General features: G+C 42.2%; 1 long non-coding RNA gene across 1 annotated transcript; it reads left to right on the forward strand.

Moving 5' to 3' along the window:
- Window positions 1-11,682: 11,682 nt before the first annotated feature.
- Window positions 11,683-20,195, forward strand: LOC125115710 (uncharacterized). The gene is made up of 4 exons (XR_007132161.1): window positions 11,683-12,068; window positions 14,249-14,392; window positions 16,522-16,614; window positions 18,701-20,195. It is a non-coding gene; the product is annotated as an uncharacterized LOC125115710 (long non-coding RNA).
- Window positions 20,196-20,774: the final 579 nt, after the last annotated feature.

The following is a 20,774-nucleotide window of genomic DNA, read 5'->3' on the forward strand; positions in this document are numbered from 1 at the left end:
CTCTTTTGCTGTTTGGAAATCAACGAATCCGTTGGAGGACTTGTTAGCCATGTCCGACATGTATCTCCCACCATCTTTCCCTAGAATGTGAAGCCAAATAACCCTTGGGTCCACTAAGAGGGTCATCCTGTGCTATATTTTAAGATTAGAATATGTCTGAACAGTCAACCCAGACATCTGTTATTATCTCTTAATATTAACGTGTGAAGGGGAAATTCTAAGCACAGTGGGACCCTTGTGTCGAATGAGGCAGAAGCCAACAGACGCCCATTGCCCTTGGGGAAAGTGGCACATGAGGCAGGAATCTCCCACCATAGAGAAGAGGGGCAGGGGTGGCCCACTCAAGTGCAAGAACCTGCACAGGACTGAGGCTGGACCAGGTGACAGAGAATGTCCCCTGTCCCTTACCTGGAGTCTAGAAACAAGTCACAAGCAGTAACTATCCACAGTGGGTACCTACCCTCTGCACCTATGTTCCTGCAGAGAGGCACCTCATTTACATGTGTAATGAAAACATTCACCACCTCCCCCTGCAAACTGGTAAATGATGTGAAAAAAGAAAAGAACACTCATATACATGAGCACCTTTCCTTTGTCAGGAGTGTTACGTACACATCTCCTTCTACCGCACATTCTCATTTCCAGTTTAGAAAGCAAGACCATGAGACTCGAAGAGCTAGATGTGCTGCTCAGCATTACAGAGTCACAATGCAAAGAGCTTGTAGACTTCATGAAAGACACTGATAGAAGCTTCCCACCCTCCCCTGCCCCCACTGGGGATTTCGCCTTTATTGTGAAGACACTCTTTTTTTTTTGTCTTCTCTAGGGCTGCACCCGTGGCATATGGAGGTTCCCAGGCTAGGGGTCTAATTGAAGCTATAGCCACTGGCCTACACCACAGCCACAGCAATGCCAGATCCTTAACCCACCAAGTGAGGCCAGGGATGGAACCCGCAACTTCATCGTTCCTAGTTGGGTTCATTAAACACTGTGCCACGACGGGAACTCCCTTGAACACACTTTTTAATAAGTATTATATAACAAGTGAAGAACAAACACCTTAAAAAATGCTAAGAAAAAAATAACCTCACCAGCAGACATTAATATAACATTAGTAGCCGATAAATAAGGGAGAACAGAGAACTGGCCCCCAGCACCACAGAATGCTCTACCATCAAATTTATAAATGGATCAGATTTGTTTAAAGGAGACGTGCCTCTCGCAGGCCAGCAAGATTACACTGCGCTGTGATTCAAGCATGGGCTTTGAAAGCAAGGCATGGGTTTCTCACATGGAAATGTGTCTGAGAGGAAAGGTCATATTGCAAGTCCTCACACATTCTGGGAGAGGGAGTGCCCGATGCAGTTCAGGGCCGTGGCAGGGGTGGTGGACGAGGCAGTACAGGGGCATTAGATATTCGATTCCTCTGACACATAGGTTTTGAAATTGTGGGCACAAACAATTCTGAGGAGCTTGATGATTCTTTAATTGAAATAGGATAGGATATAAAAGAAAATGCAAGGGCAAACCATAATTAGTAAGGATGAGTTTTGCCTTATGAAAAATTTCTTTCAGTTGTGTTTGATGTACTGTTGTGTACTGGGTTGGAATATAAAATGCATTTCTTACACTTAACGGAATTTCAGGAAAACCTGAAAAACCACAAGTTACTCTTATTCATCTTGTCTTTGAAAGGATTCACCAAGTTGCCTCTCATTTATACCTTATTATTACACACATCTGTCTACCTGGAGGGAAGGTGCTGGTCTTAATGGGTTTCAGTATGTGCCAGCAGGTGTGTGTGTGTGTGTGTGTGTGTGTGTGTGTGTGTCTTAATAGGCTTTTGTGCATCCTGTACTATAATGGCCCACCTCTCTGTGAACACAGCACTCAGTCCAATGCACCTCACACCACCTTCCAGTAGAAATTGGGGAGTAGAGTTTCCATGAGCAAACTTTGGCAATGAAGGGGAGAGTAGAGTCTCAGGCTCCTGGGAGTGCAGAGCTGCTGGGCCAATTCAGAAGTCCAATAAAGAGTGTTTCCTCCACATTCACCGGTACCTTTCTGTTGTTGTCTTTCCAGAACTTTTTCTGCCTTCATCATCCAACCCTCTCAATGCCCCTCCTCAAGAAACCCAAACCCTTCTCTTCTTGTGCATTGAGGCTCCTGCATTTCCAGGCTGTGATTGAAGGCTTCCTCTTGCCCCCTTACTGTCTCTTTCTCCTCTCTTTTGGTTCTTATACCCTCTCCCCAATGTCCCTTCACATAGTGGAGCTTAAAGTGTCATAAGATGCCCTCGGTCAGCAACTGCCAGAGGACCAGACTGGGCCTACACTTCATGTTCAGGCCAAGCACAGAAGACCCAGTCTCACTGTGCACCTGGCTCTGAGTGGAACAGCCCTGCTCGGGCCCAAGTCACCCCTGACTGCCGCAGGGCTGCTGCAACACCAGCCACAGGCAGACCTGAGGGACTGTAGCCTCCCAGAGCACAGGGAGTGGCTGTGGTGGAAATGTTGCGGGTTAGAGTGGGGAGGCCTCCGGATGTGTGAGGCAGAGTCCTGGACGGGAGTGGGCGGCACACAGACCTGCCGAGGCTGGCAACCAGCATCTGCGTGCACTTGGGAGGATCATGGGCACACACAGACGCCTGAGAGCAGGTGGCAGACAAGGACCTGAGAACCGTTTGAAGGGACAAGTGGGAAGCACAGGACCCGCCCTCGCAATGCTTGATCCCTCGGGCCGGACCGTGCTCAGACTGGATTCCTCTGTCTGGACCTCGCTCCCTTTTTCTGCCCCTTCCCGTCCAGGCTCAGCTCTCTCTGCCTCTCTCCATCTGAGCACAGCTCTCTGCTCCTCTCATCTCTCCATTTGGATTTGGCTCTCTCCATCCTATTCTGTCTATACTTATGCTCTGTCTGGGATGGGCTCCTTCTGCTTAGACTCAGCTCTCTCCACCTCCCTCAGCTGGACCTGGCAAAACTGAGGGTTCTGCCTTCTCTTATCCCCTCTGAGTTCAGGGTTAGAAGGTCTTAAATAAATTAATTTTAAAAAAAGAAGGTCTTGCACCCCAGTCTTCTCCTGCCTCTGTCCCTCTCAGGAATTTGCCCCCACCTGCTCGGGTGTGCAGCCCCATGGCCACTTCCTCTCCTTCATTCTTCCCTTGAAGAGGCTCCTCAGTGTTTCTGTGCACAGAACTACCTTTCCCCCAAACCTGATGTTTTGCAAATAACTGATAAACAATCTGGAATAGAAGATAATTTGATTGGAGCCAAACTAAGGACCATAGGTTTGTCCAGACATCTCAGTACCTCTGAGAAAGTACTGCAGAGAAACATGGTTTGCAACATGGTTTTATATATTGTCACAACAAAGAATATACGCCAAACATGCTGAGTACAAACTTGATGGATACATTCCTTCAAGCTTTCAAAAGATAGATGAGCACATATACAAGTCAGAATGTCCTTGGCATCTGGGAAGGAAGTCTTATCATCAAAGGGGTACCAGCATGGATATCAAAGGAAGGGAGGTATTTATCCCTGTATTTAGAGTGGACATTCTTTAGTTCTGGGTAATGCATTCTCTGCGTAAGTATTGTGTGTGTATGGCAGGTTGCTCTAGTTCAGACCAAACCATGTATAAGCCAGAATGTCTTCCCCACACTTCAGTATGTGAGAATTTCTTCGATTCCTGGCAAACACTGCATGGGTATATGGTCGCTGAAGGATGTGCCATCACCTGTGTCAGGGCTCAGACCCTCTGAGGGTGAGGGTGGCTTCCTACTGGGACTCTCATCATCTGTGTGAGGGGCTTGTCTGCCTTCTTACTTCTTGGGGCTCCATGAATCCACAGAAGACATGGCCACGTGTCCAGAAGGCAGGGGATGGGGTGATGTTACCACAAGCCAAGGAATGCCAGAGCGACCAGAAGCAGGAAAAGGCCAGGAACAGATTACCCCCTAAGGTTTCTGGAGGGAAAAAGACCCATCGATACTTTGACACTGATCTTGGACTTCTGTCCTCCTCAAGTGAGAGAATACATTTTTGTTCTTTTAAGCTATTGAGTTAACGGTAATTTCTCACAGCAGCAATAGGAAATCAGACTCCCTTGCAGCTAAAATCCTGTATCTGATTCAGTTTCCATCAAGCATAAGTGGTAGCTGTCCATGGACCAATCAAATCTTCTGGAAAATACAACATAAGTACTACTGACTCTCCTGGTGGTGATACTGATTCTGTCTGATTGTGTTAGTATTGCTAGCTTGGGGACCTGCCAACTCCTTAATTCTGGTTGAGGGGTTAAGGTAGATGTTAGTTTTTGGCTGGAGCCCTTATACTTGACTTTGACTTGATCAGAGCAGGGGTAGTGTTGTCTTGCTTGTTTTTCCTGTTGTCTTCATTTTGTATTCTTCCCAAACACAGACGAGACACAAGCTTGTGCAAGCAGTTATTTGGGAAATGATTTCAAAAAGCAAGAATGAGGGAGTGGGAAAAAGGACACAAGAGAGGAGGAGAAGCCACTAAAGTGTGTGCTGCTGAGCTGGTGACAGCGGTGAACAAGCTGACATCTATCCCATTGGGTACTCTGTAAGGGGCTGGGTCATCTGAATCTCAACTGACCACTGAGGCACGGGAAGCTGTGACCTTTATCTGTGGCTTGACAATCAGCCAGTAATCCCCTGAACTCCCTGTAAATGGGGTCAGTGAGCTCCTTTACCCTTAGAAAAATTCCCAAAGCTGAATAATGAGAGACAAGGTGGGGACTTAGGCTGAGGCTCTGTGCACATGAGAGCAGCCGTCCTCCACAGCTTTAACTGGGCTGAGGGATGTCCAGGGGCACCAAGGGTCTGCTGTAGTTTGTAGTTTGTTCTGAGCAGTGTTCAGAGACATTCGGACCCCATATGAAGTCCCCTCTCTTTTTAAAATTTCAAGGTAGTGGCTGGCAGCAAAATCTAAAATAGAACATAGTAGAATGGTTAGTATCAAAAGTCAGTTCCTGTTCCCTCAACTGGTCCCAAGGCTGTTATTGATATTCATTATCCTATGAAAGATCTTGTAAACATCACATCAGTGCCTCTTAAAGCTCACACTTAGGACAATATGACATTGTATCTATAAATACTATAGTCATGTGTCTATAAATACTATAGCAAAATTCAGTTTTAATTTTCTCTGCTTTATCTACTAAATTACATATTGTGTCATGGTGGTTGCTTCAACTGCTTGATGCACTTCTGTAATAAAAAAATTCTACTAAATTATTGTTAGGTATATTTTTCATCATTTGCAGTAATTTCAGTTACTTAAACATATGGCTGACTCACAGAACTTAATTTTTTTAAAAAGTACACTAACTCAGATCATCACAGCATCTGTAAAGCCTTTAATGCACACAAATAATGATGTGACTCATATGATACTAATAACATATGAATTTAATTTTGTTGGCAACCGATATGTAATTACTCTGTGGCAAATCAAATTTCACAAGTCACTGAGCATTCAGGCTTGAAAACTGCATAGGTCTTGGAGGAACTTCCAGTACAGTAGTGTGAAGAATTCAACTGACCCGCTCCCTAGCCAAACTATGAAAATTATAAAACAAAACACAAACAAAAGCAGCTGTTTAAAGTCTGTGTAATTAGTTCCAAGGATACAGCAAGTAAAGAAGCATTTACTCACATCCAGGAACCCAGTGAACTGCAAGTAGGGTAAACAGAAAGGGATCCGCAGACGCCTTGAAGTAAAAACGCAGAAAGGTGAGGCAAAGAAGAAATCTTAGAAGGAGGAAGATAGAAAAAAGAATGCTTTTACTTAGAAGAGAGTCTTTTTATCACTTTAAAGAACCCCAATAATATTAATAACTAACTCCTCAGAAGAAACGAGAGGTCAGAAAGAACTGAGATAGCATATTCAAAGTACCTAGAGAAAAAACCCACTGTTTTTTATTTTTATTGATTGACTGATTGATTGATTGTCTTTTTAGGGCCGCACCTCCAGCATATGGAAGTTTCCAGGCTAGTGGTCAATTTGGAGCCATAGCACTGGCCTACACCACAGCCACAGCAATGCTGGATCCGAGTTGCATCTGCAACCCACACCATAGTTCACAGCAATGCCAGATCCTTAACCCACTGAGCAAGGCCAGGGATTGAACCCGTGTCCTCAAGAATGCTAGTCAGATTTATTTCCACTGAGCCACAACAGTAACTCCTAATTTTTATTTTTTATTTTTTGCTTTTTAGGGCTGTACCCACAGCATATGGAAGTTCCCAGGGTAAGGGCTGAATAGGATCTACAGCTGTTGGCCTACGATACAGCCATAGCAGTGCAGGATCCGAGCTCATAGCAATGCCAGGTCCTTAACCCACTGAGTGGGGACAGGGATTGAACCACATCCCCATGGATACTACTCAGGTTTCTTACCACTGAGCCGTGATGGGAACTCCCAAAAAACACGATGAATTAAGAATTTTATAGCCATCGAAGTTATTTTTAAAAAGTTGAAGTTGAACAAGGACTGAAGAAATTTATTGCTAGCATACCTGCTTTATAAGAAATATTAAAAGAAGTTATTCAAGATGAAAGTAAGCAACCCCAGGAATTAATCTGAATGTAAAAACAACAACAAAGGTCATCAGGAAAGGTTATTAGGTTAACTATAAAAGAGTACAAATGCATTTTTTCTACTTTCTTCGCTCAACGGATTTAGAAAGCACTGTATAAGGGAGTATGTATATAATGTATTGTTGGGTCTGTAATACATGCAGATATTTTCCTATAACTGTACAAAGGCGGTAAGTGGGAGAAAAGATGTACAGCAATAAGAAAATGCCTCCAGAGGGTAACTCAGATCTTCTAGAATGATTGCAGAGCCCCATTAATTTACAAAATCTATAAATATATCTTTGCTCTTTCTTCTCTCAACTTCTTTAGAAGACATAAAATTATATGATGTCATATTTGGTCTAGTTTTTAGTATTTATAGATGTAACATATAACAATAATACCTCAAAAAAGGTGAAGAGAGCATAGAGCTTTATAAAAGTAACATTTTTATATGTAGCTGCAATTAAGTTAGTATAAACTGGAATGTGATTCTATAAGTTGAGATGTATGTGATAAGCCAAAGGGCAGTCACAAAGAAAAAACATATGATAGAAAAGTTATTAAGGAATTTAAGCGCCACATTAGAAAACATTCACTGCTTTTTTTTTTTTGCAAAAGAAAACAGTGAAAGAAATGGAGAAACCAAAAAAAAAAAAAAGAACATAGAAAACAAAAAACTGTAGACATAAATCCAAGGATACCAATACTAACAGTAAATGTGGATGGAGTTAACAATCTAATTACAGAGACGGTCAGACTAGATTTTTTTTTAAAAAATCTAAGTCTATATTGCATATAGGAGTCACACTTTTTTCTCTTTTTCAACCATATCTGAGGCATATGGAAATTCCTGGGCCAGGGACTGAATCTGAGCCACAGCTGCGACCTATGCCACAGCTGCAGCAACACTGGATCCTTAACCCACTATGCTGGGCTGGGGGTTGAATGCAAACTGCCACAGAGACAATGTTGGATTGTTAACCCACTGTAGCACAGTAGCAGCTCCCAGGAGTTTCATTTTATATTCCAAGATAAAAATGAATGAAAAGTAGGATGGAAAAAGAAATATAACTCAAACAACCCCCCCCCCCCCCCAAGAATGCTATACTTGTTATACTAATTTCAGGCAAAATGACTTTAAAACAAAAAGACATTTTATAGTGGTAAAAGAGTCGACCCATCAGGAAGACATAACAATTATAAATACAGATGCACCTAATGACAGAACACCAAATTTCATGCAGCAAAAACTGACAGAAATGAAGGAAGAAATAGACAATTCAATAATAAGTTTTGGAGACTTCAATACCCTATTTCAATAATAGGCAGAGCTAGACAAAAGGGGAAATAGAAGACTCGAACATGAGCATAAACCAACAAACATGTGGAACACTCTACACAAGAGTAAAATATACAATATACATTCTTCTTAGCTTCCCATAAACATTCTTCAAGAAAGACTACATGCCGTACGGCAATCTAGAGTACATGAAAAAGAACTGAAATAATAGAAAATATGTACTCCAGTCACAATGGAGTGAACTTCATAATTGAAAACATAAAGAAATCAGAGAAACTCAAATATTGGAAATGAACAACCTCCAAAATTACCATTGGTGAAAGAAAAAATCAAAAGGGAGGTTAGAAACATAATTAAAACGGTTAAAACTGAAGTCACGACTTACCAAAACTCACGTGAGGCAGCTAACGCAGGCTTAGAGGGCAATTTATACCAATAAATGCCTATATGATCAGAGAAAGTTTTTAAATAAATAAACAAATCTTAAGACTCCTCAAGATTCTTGAAAAAGGTAGAAAAAAACTGAATCTAAAACAAGTAGAGAAAGGAAATAAAAATTAGAGCAGAAATAAGTGAAATAGAGAATACAAAAACAGTTGAGAAAAACCAATGAAACCAAAAGCAAATCTGTTTTTTTTTTGGTCTTTTTTTTTTGGTTTTTAGGGCCATGCTCCTAGCATATGAAGGTATGGAGGTTCCCAGGCTAGGGGTCTAATTGGAGCTACAGCTGCCGGCCTACACCACAGCCACACAAAATCCAAGCCACATCTGCAACCTACACCATAGCTCCTGGCAATGCCAGATCCTTAACCAGGGATCGAACCCGTAACCTCATGGTTCCTAGTCAGATTCTTTTCTGCTGTACCACAATAGGAGCTCCCCAGTATCAAGCTCTTTGAAAAGACAAAGAAAACTAATAAATATTAGGTAGACTGAGCAAGAGAAAAAGAGAGAAGACTCAAATTGCTAAAATCTAAAATGACAGATGTGACATTACCACAAATTGAACAGTTTTAGAGGAATTATATGAACATTTGTATGCCAAAAAATTATATAATGTAGATGACATGGATAAATCCCTAGAAACACCTAAACTACCAGAGATGACTCAAGAAAAAATTAATTTGAATATAGCTATAAAAAGTGAGGAGACTGAATTAGTCAAAAAAAAAAAAATACCGAGAAAAACCCAGGTCCAGAATTTTGCTGATGAATTATCAATATCTGAATACAATTTAATATAAAAAATACCAAAAAAGCTTTGTATTGTTATACTCCTCAAATTGATCTATAGATTTAATCTCAATCCTTGTCAAAATCCTAGTTGTCTTTATTGCATAAATTGATAAGCCAATCCTAAAATTCATATGGATATGCAAGGGACTCAGGAGCTTCCTCCTTAGAAAAGTATGAACAGTTCATGCTGGGAGAGGTAAACAGACCCCAAGCCAACTGAAAAACAGCAAAGAGACAATTTCCAGGAAAGGATCTCACTACTCTGTAGTATCATTCTAGCTCAACCCCAGCAAGTTCATTGTCTTCACAGAATATAACCCTGAGACCTATCTGTGCAGGGCACACTTGTCTCCATGGTCAGATGTGAAAGTGCCTAGGTATTAACCCTTATCTCCTCTTCTTGGCTCTGAGGACTTCAGATTCATCCTTGGAGGAAAGGAGTGGCATTTTTTTGGTCTGTATGATGTTAGAGGTAGGCTCAGAGTGAGGATAACATATTCAAATGTGTATTATTGTCTCCGTTTTTATGGCTAAGATAACTGAGGCTACGGAGAGAGGAAATGACATTCCATACCCTCAAGGGGTGAGTATCAGGTATTGATTTCCCCATCCCCAAATTCCTGTCAAGCATTCTGTATGTAAAGTATCTCCAACTAGCACGCCAATAGATGTTAAAGAGAGGAGCATTAGATCCAGGGGACTGGGAAGGACGACTAAGGATCCCAGAGTCTGAGAGAAGAAAGAAATGGGAAGGTAAAGGCTGAAGTCCCCAGATGTAATAATGTGGTTATTGAGGGGCAACTGCAGGATGAGAAAAAAGTACATGACTTTCAATACAGTACGTCATACTTTAGAAAAAGGGAAAACCAGGTTAGATAGGTCGTGGACTACATAGTTAATCCCTACCCCTCCCAATGGAGCTCGCATAAACCCAGTCATACCAGCCAGGTCTATTCCAGTTTGTAGAGGTGCAGCAGTGGCAGCAGGAGTTCTGAGAAACCTGTGTCCAACTCCCTGCTCAGTGTGGCAGAAACCAGGGAAGACCCCACCTCTCAGAAAAATAAATAAGTACATATATAAGGAGATTTATGAACGATTAAAATTTTGGAATTTCTAGACAAGTCATTACCAGACACTGTACAAAGTATAAGTTTTCACAATTTGGGCATGCACGCACCCAATGACTTACCTATTTTATTCTTGTATATAGACTAGAGCAGGTTTTCCAACAGTGAACGATCACCTACTGATTTAGAAATTTAGTGGATAAGAACTAGCATATTTTTAATGGGTACAAAGAGAATCACTGTCAAAGAATTTAAACAACTCCATATAATTGTTGCCAAGGGGCCTACTAGAACTTAGAACTGACACTAGCCCTTCCTGCAAGCACATAACCTGGAGAATAATAGTCTGCAGAGTCACACACAAATGTAGGGTTTTTTTGGTTTTTTTTTTTTTTTTTTTGCTTTTTTAAGGGCCGCACCCGTGGCATGTGGAAGTTCCCAAGCTATGGGTCCAATTGGAACTACAGCTGCCGGCCTCTGCAACAGCCACAGCAACAAAGGATCTGAGCCTGTCTGCGACCTACACCACAGCTCACAAGGCAAAGCCAGATCCTTTACCCAGTAAGCGAGGCCAGGGACCGAACATGCAACCTCATGGTTCCTAGTTGGATTCATTTCCACTGCGCCAGGACAACTCCGACAAATGCAGGTTCTTGATAGGACTTTCTCAGCAGCCCTTGTGAGCAACAGCTCCCCTCCTTTCCAGATCTTTCCCTTGAGCGCTCCTTGAGTACCTCCTGCAGAGATACCAAAACCCCACTTTCTGTGGTCTGAATTGACCAATCCAGCCTTAGTCCCTATATCTAAAGCACTTTAAGGACTGACTATAATAACGGCATGTGCTCCAGGCCCTGCCACACTCTCTGCATGCACTTTGCCTTGACCTCCTGTTGTGGCACCTTGAGGCATGCGAAGAGTTCCTCCAAGACGTGCCTGTAATAACTTTTTCTATTTCACGTTTCCTTGCGTACTTTGTTGACAATAGTTCACCATCGCACACACCGAGGATATACATTAGAAATGTTAATTTAACAAAGTCAAAACAGTTCCAATATTGGTTTAAATAGTTTAATAAAAGACAAACGTGCTATCTCACGATCCGTGCTAGAGTATGCAATTGTTAAAGGGGGGGGGGACGTGGTTTCCATAACTGCAATAGGAAATAAAAACTAACTTATATTATCATCGAATGCACGGCCCAAGTAATAATTTCCCTATTTGTCCCACAACATCTCTTTCAGCTTGTCAAACTAACTCTTAATAAAGAACCAGAATTGCATGTGGTTGCACGAGACACTACCTCATCCATCACATCCTGGTTTAAGAGCAACAACACCCACTCCCGCTGATAACAGCCTCCGACCACTACCAGCGAAAAGAGACGCTCTAAGGGAAAGCCCTCTCACCACGCAAGTGCTGCAGGGCACTCTGGGAGGGAGTCTTCCGGGTTCCTTCTGCGCGTGTGCGGCTCCGCCCACCCCGTCCGGGACTTCCGGACCCCGCTACGCCCCTGCCGCTGCCCCGGGGGTGGATCAGGTGTCCCGCGAGGGTGGGTGAGCGGATGGAAGGGCGCCCGTCGCGGGGACGCAGGGCGCTGCTCCAGCCCGTGGAGTGAGAGATCGGTGGGTGAGCAGTGGACCTGACGCGCAGGTGGGAGCCGCGGCCTAGGCGGGTCCGGGGCTGGGAAGGGCCGGCTGCAGCTGTGCCTGAGGTGTTCAGTCAGAAAAAGGTCAGCTGCTGACGGCCCGGCGCCCGCCTCCTGGGGCTTCGCGACGTGGGAGTGCAGTCCAGGGTGACAGCGGGGCCAGGGTGGGTCTGAAGACCACCCGAGCCGGCGCGGGAGGAAGCTTCCCTACGGTATGTTTAACCTCTGACCCTGGGTTTGTTCATTTGTGATGCGAGCGCTTTAAGGACTAGCGAGATGCCCACTGTTCCCGGAGAAGTCATTGTGAGGGGCAAGCAAACGGAGTCTTACCATGTGGCAGTTGTACTTGTGGGGTCTCTTGGAGCCTCTTCCGCAGGCGAGGTGTCAGGGCCCCTCAGGCGCTGCGTAGCCTGCTGAGCACTCCTGGTTTTGTTTACAGTTTATACCAGACCCCAGACCTAGTTTCCGGAGACCGTGGATGCCGGGAGGGGCTTTGGAACAAGGTAGCTGTTGTGAAGCTTGAACAGCCCTACCGGAAAAACAACCGCTGTGACCTGAACGCTCTCACTAGTGCTTCAGGGCAGACCCAGATGAGTCAAAGAAAGGAGACGATCCTAGCTTTACGAAGCGAGGCAGTGACTGATGCTTCTGTCCATAGTGAACGAGATCTGGGTGATGCTACTACCTCCAGAAGTTGTGAAAGATTGGGTGATACTGGAGGGCTTGGCCCAGCTTCCAGGAGGAGACCTCAGCCGGGCTGAGAGGGGTGGGCAAAGGCCTTAGGAAATGTAACCTATTGGAGGGGATCTCAGGGTGCGGTCTGGGGGTGGGTGGGCGCCAGGGTAACCTGGCACAGCTGAGAGTGCTCCTTAAATATTCCCATTCCTTCGTTCTCCTCTCATTGTTTCTGTTATCTGAACTCTCTCAAAACCTATTGTATCATTAAATTTGATATCTAGAGGTATGTTGTTGCTTCCTCTTCCTGCTGCTTCTTCTTGGTAGTTCAGGAAGGGTTGTCAGGGTATTTCTGCCTTATAAGAAAGATTGGGGGTGGAGTGAGGGTAAGTTAAAGAAAAAGGATTTGAGGACCCTAGTGATTCTCCCGGCTCACATGATTTTTTGTATATATCAGGTATCCTGACTTTAAGATAATATTATCCACTCTGCCATCATTAAGCTAAAACACACATTTATTTTTGACATCGTTTTTGAGAAATGCAGTGAAGTTAGAACAAACAGTTTTTAGAAGACCTTGCCTTAAACATGCCTATCCTATTTTCCCTAATTGTGTCTGTGGACGGTGTGAGCTGCAGGGGCTAATAATACAGGTTTCTCACTTAACATCAGAAATCTGTTTTAATAATTATAAATTTTACAGCACAATAAAAGAAGCCTATTTTCCACTGTTTAAAATAGGAAAATTAGAGGGAATCACACTGTACTTTTTGGTTACAAACTGATTTTTAAAAATGTAAATAAAACACAGCACATGTCCTCATTAAGACTCATTAAGATCATGATCTGCACACAATTGGTTTGTGCAATATGCATGATCTCTTAGTTCTAGCAGTTTCACTGAGGTCCATCTAGGTGACATTTGTTCTGCTTTTCAAAAGTTCTACATGTGGTTGTAAAGTTCTGTTGATTGTTTTCAACATGTAAGCCTTTCTTCCTTATGTAATTTTGTCAAAAAACATTGAGTTTGGGAGTGTAGATGTGTCATTTAGTATTTGCTCTGTAATGAACCAACCCAAGTTTACTGGCTTAAAAAAATGAAAAATTATTAACATATTTGCTGAAAGTTCTATGGTTCAGCATTTTGGTCCAGGTTTAGTTGGTCGATTCCTATGCTAGTGTTGTCTGGATCACAAATGGGGCTGTAGTCATCTGGTGTCCTGACTGAGGCTCTTTGGTTTAAGGTGACTTCATTTACTTTTTCCTTGGTTTGTGCTGGCTGTTGGCTATAAACCATGTGTCCCTAACTGGCTAGCTCCAAGTTTCTTTACAAGGTGACAGTGTTCCCAGAAGCCAATCTCTGGTGGAAAAGTACTTTTCATCCTTTGTTTGCAACATACATCCTTTTAGCCAAAGCATATTAAGAAGCAAAAGCCACATCATTGTTGCAGGTAACTTCATGGGGCAGTAAATACAGAGAAGCAACTGTTGTTTAAATAAACAACCATTAGTTAAGTAAACATCTTTAGAAATTTAAAATTTGATTTTTACCATTAACTCTTGATAAATCAGTAGGAAACATGCTTTTGTTGAGGACTAATTATCTTCATTCTACAAATTCCTAGACTCTCGGGTGCTCCTCCTCAAGGTGTACAATATTGTTATCTCTCAGAAAGCTCTTTCTTTCCCTCCCTCCCCTTCCTTTTGTCTTTTCTAGCTAATGTCAGAGATCTGGACAGCAGAATCTAGGAGCAAGTCACCCAGTTCTTTCCTGACGCTGTACCAGCCTCCTTCTCTCCCAGCTCTATTTCCAGGATCCTTTGTGTGTTTCTAGGAGCAGCAGGAAATGAATACATCTCTGGTGAGTTGGGATTTTTCCCTCAACTTGTTTTATATTTTGCTATATGAACTTGATGAGGGACCTTAAACTGAAATGGAAGTTCAGCCTCAGGGAAATATATGTAAATAAAATGAAGGCAGGTAACATGAATCAAGTTAAGTGTCATGGCATAAACACAGATGCAGCTGTTCCCTGATCAGAATAGACTCTGAGAAGAAAGCATGCTACTTCTTTTTGGAACACAAGTAGTTGCAGGCACAGAAATCTGAACCAGTTTCTTTATTGGTCACATAGATGATGGAGTAGACAGTGTTTCATTGCCAGCCTGGAAGTAAACACTTCATGAATTCCGCAGTGCTGCATCAGAACTTGCTTCATAAGATTATTCTGGAGCTCGTTAAGTAGTGTGGACCCAGACAGATTTTAGAATGCCCTACCGGATGCCTGGATAAAACTTGGACTGTCTGGAGGGTTGAATCAACTGCAGGTCCTTTAAATACCTTTCTGTACATTTCTCTCAACTAGTCCATATATGCAGATTGTTTGGCAGGCTATTCAAGGTTATGTATTTTTTTGATAACGATATTTTTATTGTATTATTAAATACCATCTTTTATCCCCACTGTTACGGATTTGTAGGTACTACAGGAATGATGATACATAACTTATATTTTATAGTTTGTGGTATGAAGTATTTACACTTATAGTTAGTAGCAGTGTCATGCTACATTTCCATAGGAGATGCCTATTTAAAACAAAATGTTAGTAAAATGTGAGCAGCTTATCTACTGTAGGGAAATACTTTTGGAGGGTGGAATGTATACCAACCTACACTACCTGTATTGGGGTGACCTATAAGCTCATTTTTTGGCTTGTGTTTTAGAGGATACTTTAAGGTTGTATCTTTATTTATTTATTTATATTTTGCTTTGTAGGGCCGTACCTGTGGCGTATTGAGGTTCCCAGTCTAGGGGTCAAATCAGAGCTATATCTGCCAGGCTACACCACAACCACAGCAACATGGGATCTGTGCCGCAGCTGGGACCTACCCCACAAGCTGATTTAAAAGTTCATGTTGAAAATTAAGCAAGAATAAACATGAGGTAGGTTATATTTCTGTCCAGCCAAATTCAGTGCTATAGACTGAATGTATTTTTTCATTAGAACAGTATTCTGTTAGTTGTTATTCTAGGTAAAATGTTTATACTTATGTCTCCATACCAGACTGTATGCTTCTTTGAGGAGGAGAATGCTATCCACCCTTTTAACCCTAGCAACAAGGATAGTTCCAGATTTCTTGTAAGGGAAACTATAATAGTACTTTTAGGAAATAATGAATTAACACAGATGTGGGATATTTCTATTGTGATTTCTCCTTATCCCACAATATGGAGGACAAAAAATAGTGTATCCTGCTTTAAGATAAAACACACAGGAAAGAATAATTCCCAGATTTCTTACTCTTCTGAGACAGGCTGATGCCCTGAGTTGAGAAGAAATGTGCCATTACAGACAGGAGTTGGTGTCATTTGAGGATGTGGCTGTGAACTTCACTTGGGAGGAGTGGTGGGACCTGGATGATGCTCTGAGGGCCCTGTATGGGGATGTGATGCTGGATATCTCCAGTAGCCTGGTGTCACCAGTTGAGTAAAACTACCCTAGTAACTGCCAGGTGCAGGCACTTTTTTCTTCACTGGTAAATGTACATTTGCTTGTGAAGTGAAGTGCTGCCTATGTTTAAAATTGTGGGCTAAGAAGAATGTCATTTCCCCCCCGTAATCAGACGTTCATGTTAGCAACTCTCGAAGCTGTGCTGTTGGCGTACTTCAAAGGCCATGATACTTAAGCAGCTTGACAAAATTCTTATTTTTGTCTTTTGAGGGCCACACCTGCAGCATATGGAGGTTTCCAGGCTAGGGGTCTAATTGAAGCTGTAGCTGTTGGCCTACGCCAGATCCACAGCAACACCAGATCCGAGCCACGTCTGCTACCTACACCACTGCTCGCGGCAATGCCAGATCCTTAACCCACTGAGCAAGGCCAGGGGTCGAACCCACAACCTCATAGTTCCTAGTTGGATTCTTTCCCACTGTGCCACGACGGGAACTCCAGCTTGACAAAAAAATTCTTACATTATTTCTCATCAACAGGACTTTGCTTTACCAAACCTGAGGTGATCGTCAAGTTGGAACAAGGAGCAGAGCCATGGACTGTAAAAGAACCCCCAAACCAGAGTTTCCCAGGTCAGTCAGTGCATGCTGGACAGAGGAGAACACAGCAGATGTTGGCTGTGCTGAACCGCTGTCACCAGTGGTTTCCCCAAGTTCAGACTTTAGGACAGTTATTCTGCATATATCATACTTATGCATTAGTCAGTCTCTAAATATGGCTGTCACATGTAAACTTCCCCCTGTCTGTTAATTCTTGAATATTTTCTCAGACTTAACAAAAATCCAAGGCCTACCTGCCTCCTCTTGGAATTTTTTCTTGGTTAGTCACTTTCTCTAGATTCTCAGTAGGCTTCCTTTTTCTCCATTCTCCATTTTCTTTTGGGCATTTGGTCATGCATTCATGTATTCTTTTAACATGTTAATTGGGAAGTTTTAGGCACTGGTAATTTTTATAGATGTGTGGATAGTAGCAGTAATCTAAGAAGTGTCCTTTTTATACAGTTTTTATTTTATTGAAAGAGAAAAATGAAATACACATGTTCAACAGTGAAATCCGAGCCACAAAAATGTTGAACCAGAAAGAGAGAAAAATAGAGTGTGGTGTTTTCAGAGGGTGCTCAGAAGGCACATTTATGGGAGGTTGTTAAGTTTACATTGGTAGAGTTCAAGTCTGAGATGATTGTAACATACAGGGGCATTTAAAATCTGGAGTAGAGGGTGGATATCACTCGTGGAGATGCAGACTAGGAAATCATTAAGTTAAAAGTGCCTAGGGACCCATTAAGAACATGAGAGAGGGGGTCGAATTTCAGTCCTTGGGTGAGAATCTTGGCATTAGAAATCATGAGGCTGAGAAAGACCTAGCAGATTGTTTGCCATGGACAGTGGTGGTCTGTGACATGGGAGAATAAAGATTATGGCTCCAAGGCCAGTGAAACCAAGAGTTTCAGGGTGGAGGAGCTCATACTTTGGAAGTGGAATTTGAAATTAGCATTTTTACTTTCTCTTGTGAAGATCATGGTTCAAAGAAAAGAAAGAAAGAAGGGAAGAGGGAAAGAAAGAAACATACCTGGGACTCCAGTTTCTGTATACCTGGGGGAAGCTGCACTTGTAGAGTACAGTAAAGTTAACATCTTTAGAAGCAGTGAAATATCAAGTCACTCATACCATGAATTGAGATGAAAAGGCCCAGTTAGTTGATTGCTGAAGAAACCGGAAAACAGTTTTTCAAAGATGATGGGCGTAGACTGGGTTGCAGAATCTAAACCCTTCAGACCTGCAGGGAGTTATTACACAAAGTGATAACTAGAGTTTCCTGAATCTGTTAGGATTTTGAGAAGCCAAGGATGTAGTATTAAGTTTGGAATTTGCAGAATGCTCCCTTGCTTAGTGTGAAGTGATTAAGCCTTTGAAAAACCCACAGGTGCCTATAGCTGTTCCCCAGGGAGAAGTAAAAACTAAACAAACATAGGTGTAAAGTCCTTGTCCCTAAGCGGTATTCTTGTTTAGGTAACAGTCAGTGGCCCTCTCCCATATCCTTTAAGCAGCTGATTGAGGAAAATCATGCCATCTTTAAAGCTGAGTGATCAACAGAGGGCTAGCACAAGTTACCCACAATTGTAAGAAAAACAGTAGAGAAAATAAATGGAAAACAAATGATAGATAAAAAGCTCTCAGCTGAAAGCTACATCTAGAGAGTAAGTGAATATTTTGACCAAATATTTCCTCATTAAAAAGAAAAGAATTCCAAAGAAAAAACTTAAGGGAAAAAAAACCCAAACCAACAACAACAAACCCAAAAACCAAATGGGGGAATACCTTTTGTGAGAAATGAACACAATTGAATCCTCACACAGCTGATTTGCAGGAGCAACACCGTAATTATAATCAAATTGGGAATAATTTTAGAAAGACATTTACACCTCACTCAGCTTCAGAGAATTCAGTTAGGAGAGGAAAACTTTTGAATGTGATTTATATGGTAAAACTTTCTGCAAAAAGTCTACTCTCACTAAAACCTGGAAAATACACACAAGAGAGAAACCCTATAAATGTAGTGAATTGGAGAAAACCTTCATTAGCAAAACAGTCCTTATAAAACATCAGAGAACTCATACTGTGCATGTGATGCGTGACAGATCCTTTTCCCTTAAATCAGGCCTTACTATTTATGAGATAATCCACACTGGGGAAGAGCCCTTTTGGCTATTGGCCAGCACTCAAGGACGAATGTCAGAAAACCTTTTGTGAGAAGTCAACCCTCAATAGACATTGGAGAATACACCCAGGAGAGAAACCCTTTGGATAAATGGAGTGTATGAAAACTTTCTACCAAAAGTCAGCCCTGGCCATACACGAGAGAACTCATACAGGAGAGAAACCCTATGAATGTAACGAATGTGGAAAAACCTTTGGTCAGAAATCACACCTCAGGAAACACCAGAGAACTCACACTGGGGAAAAATCATGAATGGCAGAGACTGGCTGTATATATATATACCAAAACTCTTTTTCTTTTACTTGGATTATGGGATAAGCAGATTGGAAGCTCAAGAAACACAATAGAATCCCTAATGTCAAAGGAGGAAAAGCAGTAAATGTCCTGTGTCTAGTTTACGAGCCCTTGAGGAGAGTGAAGCCTTGGGCATCCCTGGAGCAGAGGTTTTAGTGTCCAGGTCAGAGTTGTCTCTAGCTCAGAGGATGATGTCATCTCCAGCGTTGAGTTCCTGGGTGGAGCAATATCGTCTAGTGTGAGATTGGAGTGTCCTTCTCAACTGGACACCACTTGGTGTGAGTCTTGGTTTTGTTGCTGGGAGCCACAAAGTAGCTAAGAAGAATGATCCTGCGTGAGGCCTAACTGTAAGCAAAGCTACAGCAGATGCTGAAGAAGCTGAAGCTGCAAAGCAGTTTCGAAGAATCTCCCAGCTGATCCTGTCTAGTAAAAATTTCTGAAAAATGATTTCCTCTTCTATTCTTGCACTTTTTTGCTGTCTGACGTTAATGTGTGTTGTAAGTCATTCTTGGCTCATAAAATGGGAACCTTCTCAAATTCCTGAGCCTCCACCCAAGTATGGGCCATTACCTACTTACAGACCTAGCCCTTGCAAAATAGGTTGAAAACAGTTGAGCATTGTGTAAAGAACTTTCCTATTATGCAGAACTGCCACCGTAAGCCTGGGGATTTGTGGAGTTTGGTCCGTTCCCATGGAAACAGATTAGGAGGTGGTTTGGGTGTTGCCCATGGCCCAACAATTGTGGCTACTATAAGGCGAGATATTTTTCCACAAAAAAACGCTACCTGTTGGGACCCAGCAGGTGGAAATTATTATTTTTATAATTGGCAGGATTCTTTGACATATAGATTTGATAATTAATAGAGATTTATATAATTATAGACAAGGTTTATATAAGACAGTTTATGTTCCCACGACCTGCTAATGGTCTGAGGTCAGCCTGACCTCAAAAGCAAGCCACGTGTGAATACCCCACTCCCCATTAATGGCTGCTCATGCCTGCTGTAAGAGCACAATAGGTAGCTTGAGGCAAGAATGTCTATCACCTTACGCCAAATCATGATGAAGCAAAAACTAGATACCTATTATTCTGCTTGCTAATCATTTGTTTTCTAAGAATAAAAGTACAGTTTGCACGTATTTTCTATGTAATCTTCATTTAAAATCTAAAACTAAACAGTTTTGAATAATAAATTAGCACATGTTTTGTGTTTTGAATAATAAATTAGCACATATTGTTGTTTTGTATAATCATGTGCAAGAGTAAAATGTATAAAAGCTGATGCTCTCCTTTCAATAAACGGGTCATCTGCAGCATTTGCTGAGGGAGTTGGCTCCAATTCTTTCCGCACAGTTAGTAGCCCCTCCTCCTGTTCATCGTCTCCTGGCTGCTGGGGCTGGACCCCGGCATTTTGTGACTCTTTGGCATTACAACAATGCTGAACAATTTGTTGAATTTGAAGGCAACATTATGCTGGTAGCTCAACTTGCAAAGATCTTTTAAGTTAAGCAGGTGATGTTTGTATCTGTGATACTGTCATCATGAAGCAAAGTGCCAGAACCCAACTGACACAATTAAAGTCTCCATTAAAGGTGGCCAAATCTAAGAGTTTTCACCTCTCCAGGGTTTTTCCCAGATGGGTGATGAGTGAGGTTCTCTTGCAAATAGGTTTAAATAATATGGCCTGATTTCAGTGTATGCTGTTAACAGAGTGTCAG

Source organism: Phacochoerus africanus, chromosome 15 (genome assembly GCF_016906955.1).
Source record: "Phacochoerus africanus isolate WHEZ1 chromosome 15, ROS_Pafr_v1, whole genome shotgun sequence".
NCBI classification, from domain to species: domain Eukaryota; kingdom Metazoa; phylum Chordata; class Mammalia; order Artiodactyla; family Suidae; genus Phacochoerus; species Phacochoerus africanus.